Genomic DNA, 18933 nt, shown 5'->3' with positions numbered 1-18933 from the left:
CTGCGACACAAAGAATCCGAGAAGCTTGCCGGACGGAACGCCGAAGACACACTTCTCAGGATTCAGCTTAAGGTTGATCTTGCGCAGGTTGGCAAATGTCTCTTCCAGATCTTGCACAAGAGTTGCCCCGTCCTTGGTTTTGACCACTATGTCATCCATGTATGCCTCCATATTTCTATGGAGCTGGGGTTCACTGCTCTTGCAAACGTCGAGCCAGCACTCTTTAACCCGAAAGGCATCCGTAAAAAGCAATACGTACCACATGGGGTGATGAATGCTGTCTTCTCTTCATCCTCTCTCGTCATGAAGAATTGGTGGTAGCCCGAGTAGGCGTCGAGGAGTGAGAGCAGATGACACCCGGCCGTGGAGTCGACAATCTGGTCGATGCGCGGCAATGGGAAGGGGTCCTTAGGACAAGCCTTATTGATGTCTGTGTAATCAATACACAGCCTCCACATCCCATTTGCCTTGCGCACCACTACCGGATTGGACAACCACGTCGGATGGAGCACTCCTCTCACCAAACCCGCTGCTTCCAACTTCCTGATCTCCTCTGTGACGAACTCCTGCCACTCCAAAGCCTGCTTTCTGACCTTCTACTTGACGGGCCGCGCATGAGGACAGACAGCTAGGTGGTGCTCAATCACCCCCCTGGGAACACCGGGGATGTCGGATGCTTTCCACGCAAACACGTCGACATTCACCCGCAGGAAGGTGACGAGCGCGCCTTCCTATTTGCTGTCGAGGGTGGAGCCTATGGTGAAAGCCCCTCCCGTGCCATCCTCCCTGACGGACACCTTCTTGGTCTGCGGTGGCTCAGCTCTGGATTTCTTGCTCTTGCCGGTAGAGCTCTCTGGCACGTCCTCGACGGTAGCACAACACTCCAAGGAGGTGCGCTTGCCAGAGTGGGTGCGAGAGGTCTTGCCGGTCTCCTTCTTCCCTCCCGGGGCTTTAGCGGCAGGAGCAAGTGCCTTGGCGGCAGCTGCTGCAACTACTTCCCGGTAGAGTTGGTTGGTGCAAATCAGCACGTCCTTCTTATCAGAGGGGACGGAGATGATAGTCAACGGCCCGGGCATCTTTAGCTTGTTGTAGGCGTATGCGACGCCGTCAAGAACTTGGCTAGTGTCGGGCGCCCGAGGATCCCGTTGTAGAGCATGGGGATCTTGGCCACGTCGAAGACGATCCTCTCCATCCTGTGGTTCAACTCCCCTCCAAACGTCAGGGCAGCGTGACCTTCCCCTTTGGCTGGCTCCTCCCCGGATTGACCCCTTGAAACGTGCCCGTTTCCTCGAGGTCTCCATCAGGGATTTGCAGCCTTTTGATCACGACGTGCGAGATCAAATTCAGGTCGGCCCCGCCGTCGACCAACATCTTGTTCACCTTGAGGTTGCGTATCGTTGGGGAGACCAACAACGGCAAACACCTGACCGCGGTTGTGCGGTCAGGGTGGTCCTCGGTGTCAAATATGAGGGGCGTGCTGGACCACTTCAGTGGTTTCTGAGCGTCGAACGACGGCTCCGCTGCTGTAATCTCACGCGCCCACTGCTTGAGCTGGCGGTGCGAAGTATGCAGCAAGGCGCCAGCGTCGACGCACATGGCCTCTGTAGCCTTCTGGAACTCTTGCTCGCCGGACTCGTCGTCCTCGTCATGATCATCGTCTTCTTGCTTCTTGTCACGGCCCCGGGCAGGCCTCTCTTGCTGGTTGTCCTTGTCGCGGCGGCCTCCTTGGCCGCCACGCTTCTTGTCGGATCCCTCGGCACCGTCCTGGCCCTTCTCCTTGTCCCTCCTCTCATACTCGGCCTTTTGCTTTTCAGCAAGCAGCTCGACTTGCCGGCAGTTCTGGAGGTCGTGGCCTTTGGTGCGGTGGATCTTGCAGTACTGCTTGCCGGAGCCCCTGGCTTGTCGGCAGCTGCTAAGGCCCGGCAGGCGACGCACCCGGCAATCTCCTTGCCGGGGTCGTCTGCCTTGACCTTCTTGGTAGCGCCGGTGTCGTCAGACCCTTCAACGGCAAGCACGGCCTTGCCCTTGCATTTCCTATTGCGACGCCGGCCCTTCTTCGTCGGGGCGGCGGTGTCTTCATCAGTAGAGTCGGTTTCCGCACCGGCGTCCTCGCCGGGGTACTTCCTTCCCTCTTCAGCCCGGGCGCACCTGTCGGCCAGAACATAGAGTTCGGCCGCATCCTTAACCTTGGTCATCGCCAGCTCTTCGCGCATCTTGCGGTTGCGCACGTTCTGATGGAACACGCTGATCACAGCGGCAGGATGAACGTCGAGGATGTTGTACTGCACTCGACTGAATCTCTGGATGTACTTGCGCAGGGTTTCCCCTTCCTTCTTGGGAATGATATGCAGATCACTGGCCTGGCCATGAGCTTGGTGGCCCCCAGTGAAGGCGCCAACGAACTCATGGCACAGATCCGACCAAGAAGAAATGGAATCCGCCGGCAAGTGCATCAACCAAGACATAACATTGGGCTTCAGTGCCAACGGGAAGTAATTGGCAAGCACCTTGTCGTCGCGAGCTCCGGCAGCCTGCATCGCGATGGTGTAGATGCTGAGGAACTCGGATGGATGGGTCTTGCCAGTATACTTCTCACCGACGTCGGGCTTGAACGTGCGGTGGGACAGCCCCTGGAACTGTCGCAGCTCACGGGTAAAGGCTGGGCAGCCCACCTCATAAGGTAGGCCGCTGGAGCCCCCGGCGCTGGCTGGTCTATAGCAGGTCCCGCCCGCTTGTCCGACTGGTGGCGTGTATCACGCCGGCGCTCAATAGTGGTTCGAGCATCTTCGTGAGCTCGTTCTTAAAGAACTTGGCGCTGGTCACGGCGGGTCCGTGGGTCGGACGACGCTATGGAGATTTTATCACAAGCGTCGTCATGACGGGCCGACGCCCGTGGCGGCTGGCGAGGAGGAGGAGAGTGCACCGTAACCGCAGCACCCCCGGTCCTCCCAGTGCTGGCATGTGGTGGCTCAGTGGGGCGCCGGCCCGAGGGTCCCGCCGGTCGCGGATCATCTTTGTTGGCGATGGCGATGAGGCTCTGGATGGTGGCCCTCCACTTGCCGAGCTTCTCTGCAGCAGGAGGGAAGTCGAGGAGCAGCTGCGCGCGCGCCAAAGCTTCTACTGGCGTGGGTGGCGGCGACAGCTGCGTGGACCGTGGCGCGCTTCGACTTCTAACCACGTTAGAAGGAGCTCTATCACGACCCAGCGGCTGCGCGCCATTTTCGCCAGCACTTCGGCGGGCATGCTGAACTGCTTTGTCCCGTGGACGATGCACAGGGCTCTTCCCAATGCGGTGTTCGGGGCCTTCAGCGTGGTGACGCTGCTCGTTGCGCGCACCCTGGGAAGAGCGCGCTGTGGGCGCCAGCGTGGGCATCCTAGAGGTTGTTGCACCGCCCGGGGGTGGCACAACGACACTCTTGGAGGGCCCCGTGCCGCCTGCGGGGGGGGGCAGCTCCGTCTTGGGATCTGGCAACGTGCGGCTGGTCGTCTGGCGCACGAATGACGCCGCTCGCCAGGCTCTGACTGCCAGGGCGATGCTGGTGCTCGCGGACCGCGGCCCGAGTCCTGTCCGCGACCGGCTCGCTGCTCGTCCGCACTGGCACGGGATGTTCGGCTCCCAACGAGCCGATCGCCGTGGCCGTCTTCTTCTTGGGATCCATGGCGATGAAGAAACGCTAGGCTAACTACTAGACCAGATTCTCACAATTGCACCCCCTACCTGGCGTGCCAAAGATGTCGATGTGGAACGACACCTATGTGATCACAAGAATCCCTACTACGGTTGCCGGGGCGCAGGCTTGCGAGAAGAGCAGGATTAGCAATCAGCACAAGGATCGTTTTCCTAGGTTCGGGCCGCGAGGATGCGTAAAACCCTAGTCCTGCTTTGGTGGATGTATTTCAGCGAGTTCTTGAGCTCTCGAACTAGCTATGGTGGGTGCGTGGTTCCAAAGAGCCGAATCCTTCTCCAGTACGCCATGGGCCTCCTTTTATAGTCGAAAGGGGCTGCCACAGTGGCACACAGGAGGTGCAAAGGCGTACAGTGCTACGAGCTTATCGCTCTCATTACAGGACAACACGCATTTAATGCGCCGCTGAGGTGTCCCCTAGCTTTACCGGGGACGGGGGTGAGGCCCGTCCCGACAGTCGCCGCTCCTCCTCGTTTTGACATGCGCCCTGGCCAACGATGCGTGCGGCGCCATGTAGGCAGGCAAGCAGCTGAGGTGGCGCGGTGGTAGGGTCTTCACGAAGATCTGCATGCCGCCACACAGACGCTTGATGAGTTGTCCTGGGAGCTGCATGTTGCCACGCAGGTGCCTGCCTAGTTGGTTGGGCTGGCAGCTGCATGCGAACGGCGGTGGAGACTTGGCTGGTGCGGGCCTGGCAGTGGCCGTGCTGGCGTCCTTGGTGAGAGCCTTGCCGGGTGGCCCGGCAAGGGTCTTGCCGTGGCGCGCTGTCGTCCCCGGCAAGGACCTTGCCGGGCATCTTGTGGCTCTCCTCGGCAAGGATCTTGCCGAGGATCGTCGTCTTTCAATCCTTATCTGATCTTGGACACTCCTTGTCTTCACAAGGATCTGCATGCCACCATGGAGGTGCCTCCCGAGCCCTAGTTCCAACGTGTGGTTGGTTGAGTTGGAACCCGTGGGCTCGAGGGTGGCTCACTCCGCTGGTGTGGGCGAGCCGCCCCGGCAAGGGTCTTGCCAGGGCCGCTTCGCCTCTCTGCTTCTTTGTGTTCTTGGCCCTGGCGTTGCCTTGGCTGTCTTGTACTTCAGCTTCTCTCCGGCTTCCCTCCCTTGCCCTTCTCCGTGTGGCCGCGGCGCGTGGCTCTGACTGCCCGTGCACAAGTAAAGGGGTCAAAAGGAGAGCCCCTACTTTTGTACACCGGCACATGCATATTTGTTTCCCCTTTCAGACAAAAAAAACTTCATCTAGATCTTTTCTTTTCTGTTCTGCATTCCCTGCATCCAATTCATGGAAAATCTTTTAGTTAATTCCTTGCAAATCCTTGTGAGATCTTAATTGCCTAGTGAGCTGGGTTGACAAGTGTTTACACTGTGATGAACTCGGTCACACCGGTTTGTTTTCTTCGGTCCAACCGAATTCTTTCGGTGCCACCGAAGCACACAACTCGGTGCTACCGATTTCACTGCAGAAAAAGACAGCTTGCCACTTGTTCCTACATTCTTTTTACTCCAGCTTCACTCAATGATTCTAGTCCTCTACCAGCATCATATTCGACTTGCTGCTTTGCTTTGTGACTCAAGGACCAAACCCATTTGAAACAAAAATCTAGAAGAACCCTTCTTGGAAATTGATGTCAAAGGGGGAGAGAGAGATCACATCAAAGCTCAATCATTTTTATAAAGGGAGAGAATGCTAAGGGGGAGAGTGTAGAAACCCCAGATGCTTGGTGTTCAAGAGGAGAGAAGTCACATGTCTTTAAGAGGGGAAAGACATGTTCATATTTGATTGTTTGCATTAGCTCTGTTTCTTGTCTTTGCTCTGATTTTCTGTTCCCTATCTTCTCCAAGTATCCCATGCTAGATTCAGGGGGAGCAAGACATCTAAGGGAAGGAAATTCTTGAATTCATTACACATCTTTACCTTTCGGGACATGTCTATATCCAATAGAGTACTCAGTACTCACTCTCTACATGTCATCCCAGTCTTGGTACTCTTATGGTTTCTTTTGTTTGCTCTGGCTAGTAGGTGCATCTGTGTTATCTAACCTTGTTTACTCAGGTTCATTCCTTCCTAAGCCAACTCAAGACCACAAGGTAAGTATATGCATCACAGTCATGTGTATGAGGATTTCTTGCTGTTGTACATACTGTTTGCAAGAAGGACTCCTGAGCATGAAGGTACATTTCCCATATTCATATCATTTGCTCTAATGCATATAGCCAAGATACATGTAACACATTGCCTACTCTGTCATGCTTATGCATTCACATGCTGCTATATTCCATATTTACATGTTTGCATACATGTAGGGGAGCCTATGCATGTTACATGTCCTTCCAAAGCTTTACTTGTTATTCTCTATATCTTTATCTAAAGCTTTGATGTATGTTGTCATGAATTACCAAAAAGGGGGAGATTGAAAGCACAAGTGCTCCCTGGGTGATTTTGGTAATTAATGCCAACGTATCTCTTGTTGGACTAATTCTTCTACCTAGTATGTTTCAGATAAGTTCAAAAATGGAGTGGCATGGACTAGAGGATGTGGAACCCCTTCAAGATGCTGAGGACAAAGGATTGGCTCAAGCTCAAAGCTCAGGACTCTACATTTTCTATTTTAGTGATCCAAGATCACATTGAGTCCATAGGAAAGCCAATACTATTAAGAGGGGATGAGGTGTTGCTTAATGGCTTGCTTGCTCAAAGTGCTTAGTGATATGCTCCAAAACCCTCAACTACTTTCTCACATCCACATATGTCCCAAACCAAAAGTCAAACTCGGCCCCACCGAAACTTTCTACCGGCGCCACCGAGTTCAGTTGACATAGCCACTGCCAGAAACCCTAGTCTCTTCGGTCTCACCGATAGGGATCTCGGTCTCACCGAGATGGGGTTGTAATCTCTCTGTTTCCCTTCGTAATGTGTATCGGCAAGGTGAACCGGACAGAGGATCAATCTTCTGTTGCAGGAGACTAACGTAATATGTATGCATAAGCAGGCGTCGCTGTTGGCCGCAACCTCGCATGCTGCCAAAGTCTCTGAATTGAGGCAGAGGCTGGAGCTGACCGAGAACGAGCTCGGCGAGATTAAGGTTCGGCTCCAGGAGAAGCAAGGTGAGTAACGACTTGCTGTGTGTTCCGAAAGCGTAGCCGCTGTATATTGACTATAGTGTCGTAATATGTGCAGGAGCCACGACCGAGGTCGAGGCCCTGAGGAAGGCCCTGGGCGAGGCCGAGGAGAAGGCTGTCTAGCAGTAAGCCGCCCGTAAGAAGCTCAAGGCCCGGGTCAAAGAAATCCAGCAGGAGCTCCAGGATGCGGTGAAAATATGTGAGACCTTGGAGCATGATGCGTCGGATCAAGGGGCCGAACTCACCAAGGCTCGTCAGAGCGCGGAGACCGCATGGAATGAGGCCCAAGCCGCCCTCCAGGAGATCCAGGAGGCCAAGAAGATCACGGGGGTAAGGCTTTTAAGATGCAAATCAAGTATGCGGCGAAGCAGTACCTTTTACTAACCCGGGTTCGGAGTTCCCCAGGGGCTTTTGTGGATTTACCACGCAGTGTATCGGACGCCGTGGAGTTCTATCGAGCCGAAGGAGGGGGTTCGACGGAAAAGATATTTTGGTCGCAATATGCGGCGCCAAAACCTCCCGTGTTCTTTACCGGTCAGCTAAAACAGCTGGTGGAGCTGCATAGAGTGGCCGAACTAGCCATGAAGGATTTGATAATCCGGCTATGGCCAGCTGAAGCTATGCCTGGCAGCTACTTCAGACTCGTGAGGCGAATGGTTAATGCATGTCCTCGGTTGGACGTCGTCAAGCGCTTTGCCTGTATTGAAGGTGCCCACATGGCCTTCGCCCGTTGCAAGATGTGGTGGGCGAAGATGAAAGCCGTTGAAGTGGCCAGAGGGCCGCCGGAGGGCAAGGAGCACCGCACACCCGAGCGATATTTTGTGGATGTCATGGAAGGGTCTCGAGTTACAACAGCTGAGTGCGGGCAGGACATTATTTTCGAATGAAAACATTTGTGTTGCCTTTGCCTTGTATTATGAAAACAAACCCTGTTTTGTAATGTAATTTTGTTGTCCTTTAATTGTTTCCTCCTGTGCGGCCGTGTTGTATGCAATCTGAGGGTTGGCCAATCGTCGGCTTCTGCCCTCGCGTAGGTAGTACGGAGGTGTTTGGGATGGAATCTAAACAATCTTGATCCAATTATATGGTCCTTGGAGGAGTTGTTTAGCGCAGTGAACAAGGCAATCAGACTATACGGCTTAAACGCCCTCACTTAGCCATAGGAGTTTTATAATAAAGCATGGGCGCAGCCCCTGGTCCAAGCCAGGGTGTTGTCAGCCTCTGATCGGGAAGTGTCGATCCTTCGCATAACGCGGAAAAAATCTCTAATGATTTTGTAACCCTCGAACAGCTGACTGGCTCTCACCGTATCATGACAGTCAGTTTTCGGCTTTCTCTACTGAGGTGCTCGTCCGGTCAAGGCCAGGGCACAATCGCAGTAGTTCTCCCTTTACTACCCTAGCCGATGTAGCGGAACGTAGGGTAGCAAGCACAGGAGCTGGGCAACCCAACTATTGACCAAAGACATGATTCGGAGCCAATGCAAAGAAGTGTTCAAACTTTGCTGCCGTATTGTGGGGCGACAAGTACCCCCTGGCGAATATGAAACATACAAAAGAGTACCGATGCAGCCGATAAGCAGATCGAAATAAAATGAAGTAAGAAGCGAAAACCACAGAAACTGGGCCACAAACCATTTTTATTATAACTGGATGGATACGTCAAGGCGTATCTTGTACAGATGGTGCAAGAAGTATCCGGGCTATTTAACATGCTGGTATGAATAGGGCGCAGCGTGCGGGTCCTAAGAAATAAGTATGAATACCCTCAAGAAGAATGTATAGAGGTTACCCTACACACATGTGCTGCTGGACTCCGTTGTATGCCAATCCTTCTAAAGGACTTGCGAACAGGCCCACGGAAAAAGGAACCTGAAACAAGAAAAAAAGTGAAAGTATGTGTGTCCGGGATCGGTCCGGTCGAACTGTAGACCCCGGATTATCTTGTGCCTCCGTCGATGTCCATGGAATTTTGAGTGCGTAATTGTGTACGCGTGGTACGAATGCCACTACCTCATCGGGACTGGGACTGAGGCCGAATTGCTAATCAAGCTCTTGACGAGTCGCGCCATCCTGTTGCAGTGTAGTCTGGAACCTCTTAATGATGTCCAGGGGTTCGACGGTCGTACTATGGTGCTGCTTGAGAAGGCCACTCTGTACCTCTGCTGCTAGGGCGGCAGTGTGCTCCTCTGTTCGGAGGGAGCATTCCGTATTGCCATTGACTGTTATGACGCCGCGTGGACCGGGCATCTTGAGTTGAGATAAGCATAGTGTGGAACTGCGTTGAATCTAGCAAAGGCGGTTCGTCCGAGCAGTGCGTGGTAGCCGCTGCAGAAGGGGACGATATCGAAGATTAACTCTTCGCTTCAGAAGCTGTCCGGAGAACCGAAGACCACCTCCAGCGTGATTGAGCCCATACAGCGGGCCTCTACACCTGGTATGACTCCTTTAAAGGTAGTCTTTGTTGGTTTGATTCGTGAGGGGTTAATGCCCATCTTCCGCACTGTGTCCTGATAGAGCAGGTTGAGGCTACTACCATCGTCCATCAGGACTCGAGTTAGGTGAAACCCGTCAATAATTGGGTCAAGGACTAGTGCGGCTGAACCGCCGTGGCGGATACTAGTTGGGTGATCTCGACGATCGAAGGTGATCGGGAACGACGACCACGGATTGAATTTTGGGGCGACTGGCTCTACCGCGTAGACGTCCCTAAGTGCTCGCTTACGCTCCCTTTTGGGGATGTGCGTAGCGTATATCATGTTCACCGTTTTGACTTGAGAGGGAAATTTCTTCTGCCCCCCAGTGTTCGGCTGCCGGGGCTCTTCGTCCTCGTCCTCACTTTGTGATCCCTTTTCTTTGTTTTCAGTGTTTAACTTGCCAGCCTGCTTGAAGACCCAACAATCCCTGTTGGTATGATTGGCTTGCTTATCCGGGGTGCCGTGGATCTGGCACGGACGATCGAGTATGCGGTCCAGGCTGGAAGGTCCTTCGTTGTTTCTTTTGTAGGGCTTCTTCCGTTGGCCGGACTTGGAGCCACTGAATCCGGCGTTGACTGTGGTGTCATCGGTGTTGTTGCCATTGCTTCGGCGTTTGTGTCTATTGCGCCGGAGCTTGCCGATGTTGTTCTTGGCCTCAGTGGGGCCTGCCTCGCTGGCTGTGTTTTTGTTACGAGCCAGCCAGCTGTCTTCACCCGCGCAGAAGCGGGTCATGAGTGCCGTAAGGGCTGCCATAGACTTCGGCTCTTCTTGGCCGAGGTGGCGTGCTAGCCATTCGTCACGGATGCTGTGTTTGAAGGCTGCTAGGGCCTCGGCATCCGGACAGTCAACGATCTGGTTCTTTTTGTTAGGAACTAGTCCAGAATTTTTTGGCTGATTCTCCAGTTTGTTGAACTATGTGGCTTAAATCGTCGGCGTCTGGTGGCTGGACATAGGTTCCTTGGAAGTTGTCTAGGAAGGCTTCTTCCAAGTCCTCCCAGCTGCCGATAGAATTTTCAGGCAGTCTGTTAAGCCAGTGCGGAGCTGGCCCTTTGAGCTTTAGTGGGAGGTATTTAATGGCGTGGAGGTCATCTCCTCGAGCCATATGGATATGGAGAATAAAATCCTCGATCCATACTGCGGGATCGGTTGTGCCGTCGTATGATTCGATATTGACGGGCTTGAACCCCTCGGGGAATTCGTGATCCAGTACTTCATCTGTGAAGCAGAGAGGGTGTCGGCGCCTCTATAGGGCCGCATCGTGGCGAGCTCTGATGGAGTCCGTCTGCGGTATTCGGCCCGGGCGTGGTTAGGTTTGTCACGTCCGAATAGGTAGCCGTCGTCGTGCCTCGAGGCACGTCCTCGCGATCCATAGATCGATCTTGTATGTCCTGCTCTACTGTCCAGGGTCTGTCGGAGGTCGTACGTGTGACCCCGAACTCTTCCGTCTCTATTTTTACGGGGCGGTGGGGCAGGCTGCTGTTCGGCCTGAGTTGCCGCTTTATCCCGACCGCGGGGTGGCCGGTCGGCCGCCCTGTCTCGACCACGTGGTGGTCGTTCCGCATTACGCGAGGGAGGTGTGTGCTCCGGCGCCTCCTCATCGAATTGAGGTAGCAGTCTGTGTTTCGGGTAGCTCTTGGCTGGGCGCTTGAGGCCGTATTCTTCGGCTGTCAGGACATCAGTCCATCTGTCGACGAGCAGATCTTGTTCAGCTTGAAGCTGCTGCTGTTTCTTTTTCAGGCTCCTTGAAGTGGCTATGAGCTGAAGCTTAAAGCGCTCCTGCTCCAGAGGATCCTCAGGCACGATGAAGTCTTCGTTGCCGAGGCTTGTCTCCTCCTCGGAGGCTGGACGGTAAATATCGTCCTCCGAGTCATCTTCTATGGCCTGTTCGTCAGGGTTATCTTGCCCGTTGTCGTGTTCCTCCTGTTCGGATGCAGCTCCGACAGGGTCTTCATTGTTTTCGGCGTCGCCCGGAATACTATTTTCTCCGGTGCCAGTGTTGCCATCCTTTGAGCGATGGGGCTTAGAACGGCGTTTGGGCCGCCGGCGCTTGGACTGCGTCTCAGAGGGTTTATTCGCATCTGGCTCTTCTTTGTCGTCGCCAGATCCTTTAGGTGTATCAACCATGTACACGTCGTACGAAGAGGTGGCCGTCCAACGTCCAGTGAATGGAGGGTCTTGGCTTTGCTCCTTGTCGGCATCGTCGTCCATACCGTCGATGTCTTCGGAGCCATAGTCAAGCACGTCGGTTAAGTCATCGACAGTGGCTATGAAGTGGGGTGGGGTGGGAAGCAAAGTTCCTCGTCATCCGCCTCTAGCTTGAACCGAACATAGTTCGACTGTGAGTCTTCCTCCAAGGACAAGTTCTTTAAAGAGTTTAGCACGTCACCAAAAGGTGAGTGCTGGAAGATGTCTGCGGCGCTGAATTCGAAAATCGATAACCGATCCAGCTCGGTGTCAGCAGGCGTACTTGGTCCGGAACGTATAGCCGGAGACGAGTTCGGAGTTCCATTGACGCAAACATTGCAGGATGTAGAGTCCGTGTGCGGCTCCAACGCCGCGGACTTTGTGGCCTCGGGGGGCACAATCTGCTTTGGTTCTAAGGCCGTTGCAGCAACAGGAACCATCCCCTGGAAGTGATCCGATGACATGTCTAAGCCATGTTTATCAGGGTGAGGGAGAGCCGTCGCCGCGGTCTCAAACCCGCTGAAGATCACGTCTCCACGGGTATCCATGATGTAATTCAAGCTTCCAAATCTGGCCTGATGGCCAGGGGCGTAGCTATCGACCTGCTTTAGATGGCCAAGCGAGTTGGCCCGCAGTACGAAGCCGTCGAACACAAAAATCTGTCCGGGGAGGAAGGTTCTTCCTTGGACAGCGTCATTATCAGCGATTGAAGGGGCCATCAAACCTTTTATCGACGGCATAGTGGAACTCTCATTGAAAGCACCAATGTTGGTGTCAAAACCGGCGGATCTCGGGTAGGGGGTCCCGAACTGTGCGTCTAGGATCGATGGTAACAGGAGACAGGGGACACGATGTTTACCCAGGTTCGGGCCCTCTCTATGGAGGTAATACCCTACTTCCTGCTTGATTGATATTGATGAATATAAGTGTTTACAAGAGTTGATCTACCACGAGATCGTAATGGCTAAACCCTAGAAGTCTAGCCCGTATGACTATGGTAATGTGTATCCGCCTATCCGGACTACGCTCTCCGGTTTATATAGACACCGGAGATATATAGGGTTACATGGAGTCGGTTACATAAGAAGGAATATGCATAGTTGGTCGCCTAGCTTGCCTTCCACGCCAAGGAAAGTCCAATCCGGACACGGGTATAGTCTTCGGCCTTCATATCTTCACAGCCCATCAGTTCGGCCCAATAAATAACAGGCCGGACGCCCGAGGACCCCTTAGTCCAGGACTCCCTCAGAGTTCCCGGTTACGGTGGGTGGTCGGGGGCCGAGCGATGCGCGTTTCTCTCGTACGTACGCGCGTGTGTGCGATGCATTGTGCTCTAACTGAACCCGAGCAAGGCGTTGGGCTCTAACTGAACCCGAGCGATTGCACTATAGGCTACGCGCTACTGAACCCGAGCGATCGATCAATCCCCTGCTGTTAACTGAACCCGAGTGTGATTCCTTCGCTACTACTGCTAACTGAAGCCGATCGATGCTACCTCTGGATGAACAGTGAGCGTTGTTGAGGGATTTGGATGAACAGTTACCGGTGGGGGGTTGGATGAACAGGACCCCGTGGTAGCAGAGGTCGTTGCCGCTGGATGAACATTACCTCGATCGATCGAGCCGGTGGATGAACAGGACCCCATGGAGGGCTGGATGAACAGGTCCCTGTGGAGGGCTGGTTGAACAGTAGCCAGTGGAGGGCTGGTTGAACAGTAGCCGGTGGAGAGCTGGATAAACAATAGCCCGTGGAGGGGTGGTTGAACAGGACCCCGTGGAGAGGGCTGGTTGAACAGTAGCCGGTGGAGGAGCGCGCGGTGGAGGTTGGATGAACAGGAGCCCGTGGATGAACAGTCGCAGGTGGAGGCTGGAGGAGGTTGGCGGTGGAGATGAACAGTATCCCGTGGATTCCCGTTTTGCGGTACGCCACACCCCTCCCGACGAACAGGACCCCTATTTCGACTGTAGCGCTCCAACACAAGTTCGTTTCCTCCGTTTTGTGGTACGCCACACCCCTCCCGATCAACAGGACCCCGTTTCCATCGTAGGAGGTCCGTTTCCTCCGTTTTGCGGTACGCCAGACCCCTTCCGATGAACAGGATCCCGTTTCCACTGTGGCCAGTCGAACACAAGGCCGTTTCCTCTGTTCTGCGGTACGCTAGGCCTTGTTTCCATCGCCTGTTCCGTCCAAGCCGATTGGCTCCCGATGAACAGCACGCGTTCCGTTGCCTCCCGATGAACACGACGCATTTCGTTGCCTCCCCATGAACATGACGACGACGCAGTTTCTTCGTTCCGACCCAGTCACAGCCATGTACACGAGCCCTGGCCGTACGTATGCGCGAGTAGGCGTTCGAGACCCCGCCCGTATGTACGTACGTGGCCGTATTTAATTTTTTGCAACATGGCTGATGTCCGTACGTGTACATGCTACGTGCGCGCCTCTACTACCACACGTGCTCGCCTCTACTACCACACGTGCCCTTCGTTACACGGCCACGGTTCATCGCTGGAGCCTGCAGACAGACCGATCGACCAGTATGTACGTACACGTTCGCGACCAGAATGACAACGCTACGTACGCTTCGACCGGGTGGGTCCCGACTGTCAGGCACTTCCTTGCGTGCGAAGATGTAGCTGGTGGGTCCCAGCAGTCAGGGGGCGAATCGTTTTTTTTCCCGTAATATGGACGCACTTCCTTGCGTGCGAAGATGTAGCTGGTGGGTCCCAGCAGTCAGGGGGAAACGTTTTTTTCGCGAAATACGGTGGCCCGTCTAGTCGGTCCCTGTTGTCAGATGGAGGAATAATTATTTTCCGCATAATAAGGAGGCACTTCCTTGCTGCGGCCGTGGACCCAGCTGTCAGCCTCTCCACGTACAGTACTCTTCCGATAGAAGTCGGTCGTTGACCACATTGACCACGTTGCGCCGAGAGCACCAAGGCGGTAGACGACGGCGAGGCCTAGGAAGGGGACGACGCGGAGCCGGGGAAGACGCGGTAGTGGATGCCCACGCGGAAAGAATTACGAGGGTTCACTGGTTCGGCTGCGGTGTGAGGATGCCGTCGCCGCAAGGCCTGGCCAGCAGTGGGAGTGGTAGGGAAGGTGAGGCCTCCGTGGCAGCACAGCAAGAAGACCAGAGGTTGAAGAATCACAACGGCCGTTGGATGGACATCATACGGTCACTGCAGCTAGAATCGTTTATATTGACTAAGTTGACAAAGCCCTTGGTAAGCGTCGACTCAGTAGGCCCACAGGTCAGCCTCCGAAATGGTGCTCCCCAGATGTCCGGGGGAGGAATCATTTTTTGGGCGGCTGAAGCTAGAATATCCGAGATTGAAGAAGAAGCACGACATCCGTTGGATGGACATCCAACGGAAACTGCTGCTAGAACCGTGTGTTGACTGTAAGTTGACAAAGCCTTGCATACGCGTTAACTTAGTAGGCCCGCAAGTGTGTGGCAGAGAACTTATGGACCATCTGCGATTTGTAAGAATGTACAACCCATTTTTTAATTCTAATGGAATTTACTACAACCCATTTACAGTTTGTACATCCCATTTTCTAGCTCGGACAACAATTAATAATTTCAACCAACCGTTCAAAACAGAATTCAATAAAATTTCCCACATTTTGATGGGATCCGAAATATTTTTATCCCGAAATTTCTAGTTGGATTAAATACAATTTCAATATAAATTTGTATTACGTAAAAATCCAACAAAACATTACGCATGCAACAGTTAATGAAATTAAAATTTTCAAAATCTAGAAATATTATTTTATAAACTAATTACGTGTTTGGTGCATTTTTTATAGTTACTGCCTAGTTTTTATAATTACATCCCATTTATTATTTCTTAAAGCCCATTTTTTGTTAAGCCTAATGCATCCCTCCTAGGAAAGATTTGCAGCCCAGCGGGGCGGAGAATAACAAGTTGACCTTGCCTGGGTATTCCTCAAAAAAAGTATAGTTGGGCTAGCCATTTTCAGCTTGAAAAAAATTAATATCTAGGCTATATATCTGGCCCGGGCTAGACAGGCCACAACCCGCCCAGTTAATACCCAGCTCTTCTCTGAACAACAACGAAAATATCGCTCAAGAAAAACTCTGCAGTGCTCACACCTCAAAAAGACAAATACTGCTCGAGCTGCTTGGTCCCAGCTATCGGCCGCTCCTTGTGCAATTCTCTCGTTTATTGACTACATAGGTTGACAATGGTGTGAGACAGTGATGTCAGGATACCAGGAGGAAGCAAAAAATATTATAGTTGTATATAATAAGGAGGCACTTGCGTACGTGCGTCTATGGCCCTGGTGGGTCCCCATTGTCATCCTCTCCAAGTAAAGTCATCTCCTCATTCCTCATGCCGTTGACCATGTTGACAACGCGGGACGGCAGTGCCACCGCGAGCGCAACAACTCAAAGGATGACGGAGAGGGCCTCGGGGGCCCTACGGATGGTCTGATATAGCGCCCGCTGCTCATTAGGGAAGCTAGGATCATAGGGCCACATGTCCACGACGGCATTGTCGTTCGCTTGCTCACCGGTGCTCGTTGAGGAGGCGGAGGTTGCAGCACAGGTCCTCCTGTGCTGGTAGCTCTTCTGCCATTAGGGCGTCGAAGTGGGCCACACCTGCTCTATGGTGAACATGGCATGAACCGGCTTGGACAGTGGCGCCGACTCCTGGTCGGAAGCTACATCCATCGTCTGATTGTCGTCGCTCAGCTCGACGAGCTCGCTGGCGAGCCAGCATGTCCCGGTTGCTGGACCGACCCGCTGCCAAGCACGAGTCTGACTGCCTTGGCCCACCCAGACCGCCTCCCTCACCCGCGCGCGCTTTCTGCCCGAAACGGTCAGCGCCGCCCGCCCCGCTTCCCGGTGTAGGCGATTTCTCCGCCTTCAAACAACACAAGTGTCGTTCGTCCGTCCGTCTGCCGCCCACATTAATGATACGTGGTTGCCGAGGTGGCTACTCTGGTGCCACACGTCCGTCCCTCCGCCGCCCACCATTGCTATATAAACTGCTGCGCTGGCCATAGCTGCAGTCATCCGCCTCCGTTCCCTTTCTCCTGTCCACACCACTACTCCCACCATGGCTTCCTCGCGCTCCAGCACTCTTCGGGACGGGCGGATGATGGACCACAAGGAGATGGTAGCCATTGCTGCCGACTGGCTGGCCGGCAGGCAGCTGAAGGACGACGACGTCCCAATGGAGTACATGGTAGTCGACGATCCGGCGCCAACCCCTGCCTTCGCGCCATCCTCGCCGGTGCATTGCACCATGACTATCGGCGAGGCCCGTGCCCAATACATGGACACGGTGAGGCAGAAGCGTCAGGAGCAGTTCTGGGAGGCGCAGGCCGATGCCGCCTACAACCACCATCTCCTCCGGGAGCACCTGCAGGCGGAGGAGCAGATCGCCGCGGAGCGGGCGGAGCAGGAGGCGCTGCTCGACTCGTACCGCTCCGCCCGCAAGGGCCGCCTCGAGCGCTGGCGGTACCGCATGCGGGTGGCGGAGGCTGCGGCCGTCTACAAAGAGGGCGATGAAGCCGGCGAGGTGTTGTTTGCCGACACCGAGGATGAGGCAGAGGACAATGCCGGCTCCGACGAGTCCCCGCTCTGCTGGCGTCGACGAGGCCCTGCTCTGCCAAGGCCCCACGGCGCCAACAACGAGGCAGAGGACACCGCAGGCTCCGCCGAGGCCCCGCCCCGCCAACAATGAGGCAGAGGACATCACCGGCTCAGCCGAGGCCCCACCCTGCCGGCAACGAGGGGGAGGATTTCGCCTGCTCCGCCGAGGCGCCGCCCCGCCAGCAACGAGATAGAGGACATCGCCAAGCTAGGCGGGTGGACCATTGACGGCCGATTAGCATCTTGGCGACGATGTGGAGTCGGAGAGGTATGTTGGAGAAGGATGCTGCTTCAGTTACTTAACTGCAGGTGCAGTTGGGTCACTGGCATGTGGGCCCAAGAGGCATCTGGCCCACATGTAACTGATGCAACTGCACCTGCTGTTATGTCAATGAAGCTCAGTCCGCTGGAGAAGAAGCTTCTGTTCGGCTCAGCCGGACACGGGTGCTACAGTTAATTAATTATACCTCCAGCGCACCCCTTTTTAGTTGAAGAATTTATGAAATGTAATGAAATCTGGCATGTTTATATGAAATCCGGCAGTGTATGAATGAATTTAGTTCAATTTGTTTGAATTCTTGTATCACTAGCATTGGATGAACATGGAAAACAATACGTACTAGCATTATTCCCATGGTGATCACCTCGTTTGCAGCAGTTTCACATGTACTCCCTCCTGTCCTTTTTAATCTGCATTTAAGTTTTGTCTGAAGTCAAAGTATCTCTACTTTAACGAATCTTACAGAAAAAAAGTATCAACATTCACAATGTAAAATCAACTGACTTGAATGAAATCTAATTTGCCAAGTAAAAAGGAACAGAGGGAGTACAAAATTTAGCGTTCCTGTACATTGCAATCAACACACAGGCCTGGCAATTCATAGAGAACATTCAAAACAATCGATGATTATGCATCTCAGTGATTCACATGTCAGAGCCAATATTTACTTCACAACTAAAGAGTAAAGAAAAATCGATAGATGCTGCTAACAGCAAAGGGCGTCCCATTCGAAAATATTAAACGCATGTCTTCTTGCTAACATCAGTGAGCAAAATTTGACAACGTTGTCCCATTCCAAAATGTCAAATGCGTGTTGTTTTGCGTACATCAATGAGCAAACTTTGACAAGGTTTTCCCATTCCAAAATATCAAATGCCTACGATTGTGGAATGGGCAGGGTTTGCCATCAGTTCGGACATTGACATGGCACCTCGTGCTAAATAAACCAGCTGTTCTTTTTGTGCAGTTGCACCAAAATCAACCAAATTCATGTGTAGCTTGTATGATTTCGCCTTTATATGTTGCAACGCCTTGAACATATCGGCACCTCCTTTCTTGTGGTGGAAATGAATGATTCGAGAATATTCGATGTATTCGTGAACATTTTGTGCAGTTCCCATTGAAATCAAGCTGAGCACCCCTATTTACATAAATACAAAAAAGTGATTAGTATAAAGCAAACTGTACTATGAATTGATAGTTTAAACAGTCAACCTACATGATCCATGCAGAGCACACATTTAAAAAAATGGAACTCACCGGAAGGAATCGTAAAACAACATTGTACTGGCCATCACAGCAACAAAGATGCAGATCCGTGAGTCCTTCTGAGCTGAAGTTAGTTTGTTCTTGTGGGCAATAATGTAACCATCCTTCAACTGCTCCCTTCTTAAGAAGAGAGGCTTGGCTTCTTTATCCTGCATAATTGGAACTAGGCACTTCACGTACTCCATATTCTTCTTCAGAGGAGGATGATCCTGTTGTGCAAAGACAAGAGGACAACTAAATGCTAGCATCCCTGTTTGCTCGAAAAAAAGGAAAGGAAATATTTAAA

Source organism: Triticum aestivum, chromosome 4D (assembly GCF_018294505.1).
Source record: "Triticum aestivum cultivar Chinese Spring chromosome 4D, IWGSC CS RefSeq v2.1, whole genome shotgun sequence".
NCBI classification, from domain to species: domain Eukaryota; kingdom Viridiplantae; phylum Streptophyta; class Magnoliopsida; order Poales; family Poaceae; genus Triticum; species Triticum aestivum.
This window is presented reverse-complemented; position numbering follows the sequence as displayed.